We start from the raw sequence: 2,316 nt of genomic DNA on the forward strand, positions 1-2,316 counted from the left end.
TTCAGATGTTCCTTCACAGAACTAAGTTATTTTTTGAGAATGGAGTTAGTTTCCAGCAATTCATTTTCAGTATCTTAGAGATCTGAAATCCTTTTTGGCATTGCCTCCATTTGTCCCGCAAATGTCTCGGAAACGTCCATTTCTCTCATCCTAGGACCTAGGGTTGGAGCAAGCGACTTTTGAAGCTGTGCGGTGCGGCTGGAATATGGCTGGGTTTCTGCATCCCTGCATGATTTTGGTATCGTCTGTTTCTCAATTTACAGATGCTGCTTTCAATTTTGCATCGTACTATCCAGATCACATGGTCTACAAAAGGACCCAGCAAAAGCCGTTATCTGGGATTATATGGTGACGTTGGAGCTTTTGCGACTGTGAGCATTTATAAAGACTATAATGGACTAATGAAGAAAACTGTGCAGGGTGGAGGATATGCTGGCATCTGGAAAGTAACCCCGGATCCTGTTGACCATGGTGGACCATATGTGTTGTATGTAGAGCAGTTCTTCAGAGGGCTAGTCACATGCATTGCACTACAGGATATCTACTTTGGAGATGTTTGGCTTTGTGGTGGCAAAAGTAACATGGAGATGACTTTTGCACAGATTTTCAATTCAACTAAAGAGCTGGTCGAAGCCTCCTTGTATCCACATGTGCGTTTGTTCACAGCTGCACTTGTACAGGCAAAAGTGAAGCTGTACGACCCTGCTAAAGTAGACTTGTAGTGGTCTGTACCAACAGGTGAGACCCTTGCACAAGGCAACTTTACATATTTTTCTGCTGTTTGCTGGTTGTTTGGACGTCATTTATATGGCACGTTAAAGTATCCCATTGGAATAGTTGAGTCCTGTTGGGGAGCAACACCTGTTGAAACCTGGTCATCTACAAAATCACTGGAGAAATGTGGGCTGTCAATACATAATGAAAGGAATCCACCCTTCCCAGAGCCCTGGATAGAAGCAAAACAAAACCACAGGCAAAAGAGAGATTCAAGTGACTATGACTTCCGGTACTACGATTACACCTACTTTGGGCCTGACGTTTATTCTGTTCTCTGGAATGCAATGATTCACCCACTCCTAAACATGACGATGAAAGGAGTCATTTGGTATCAACCCAAAGCAAATGCAAATTTAAACACAGAATAGTATGTTCCCTGCTATTATTGAAGATTGGTGAGAAGCTTTTCATGAAGACTCTGAGGGACAGACAGACAGACTCTCCTTTTGATTTGTTCAGGTATCTACATACCAAAGGTCTGAAAGCAATGACAATTTTCCAATCATTAGATGGCACCAGACAGCTGATTGTAGATGTGCTCCTAACCCTAGAGTGCGAAACACATTTATGGCTGTTGCTATTGATCTCTGTGATGAAGCATCTCCTTATGCCAGTATTCATCCTCGAGATAAACAAAGTGTAGCACACAGATTAGCTTTGGGAGCAAGAGCTCAGATCTATGGCAAAAAAGGAATTGAATCCCAGGGCCCATTTCCCAAAGATATCATCGTTGTTGAAAATGAGGCATACATGAACCTAACTTACCATCGAAAGCTGCTTATAAAGCCCACCAGCTGCAGCATATTTGAGGTGGGATGTAACAGGCCTCAAATTGGAGACATGGAGGATTTCCAGTGGATACCAACAAAGAGTATTTCTTTCTATCTGAACGTGGTCAGTGTATCATATAAAGGCTGTTGTAAATCCAATATTACATCAGACTGCTATGCCTGGTCGGATTGGTCTTGTGAATATAAATAGTGTCCTCTTTACTCATTTGATGGTTTACTTCCTTCCATTTGTAAAATATTTTCAGAACTAGACTTGTGCTTAATATAATAGAAAGATAACCTTGTTCTGTCCATTCTAACATAATTCCATTGCAATCTCAGCCCGCCTTCGAAGATGTAAATGTTTTTCTCATATTTTAAAGTTGCAATGACATGAAAAAGTATAGTCCGATAAAATGTGGTGATTTAATGCTGGAAGTATTGGCTTTTTTCAAACGAGATCTCTTAGGCACCTAAAAATCAGCCAGGATTGTTAACAATAAAGATTCCATTTTTGTATCAGCCCCCGTACTTCTCATAATCCATAACACCCAGCTCAACAAAATTAGAGGTCACTTTCGGACTGCTTTTCCTCACTTATCCTTTTTCCTGTATCTTATGGGTAAGTAGCTGACTTTACATACGTGGAAGCTCAATTTACCATGCAAAACAGTGGAAACAATTACTCCACATAACGTGTATTTGTAAAGCACATGTTCACCTGTAGGCATCTTGGCGCTGAATAAAAGATGTTTATTGTTAAGCAACT

The 2,316-nt window shown here is 40.8% G+C and overlaps 1 pseudogene; it reads left to right on the plus strand.

Moving 5' to 3' along the window:
- The first annotated feature begins 205 nt into the window (after nucleotides 1-205).
- LOC147701402 (sialate O-acetylesterase pseudogene) lies at nucleotides 206-1,819 on the plus strand (annotated as a pseudogene).
- Nucleotides 1,820-2,316: the final 497 nt, after the last annotated feature.

The sequence above is a fragment of the Lissotriton vulgaris genome, chromosome 7 (assembly GCF_964263255.1).
Source record: "Lissotriton vulgaris chromosome 7, aLisVul1.2, whole genome shotgun sequence".
Classification (NCBI taxonomy): Eukaryota; Metazoa; Chordata; class Amphibia; order Caudata; family Salamandridae; genus Lissotriton; species Lissotriton vulgaris.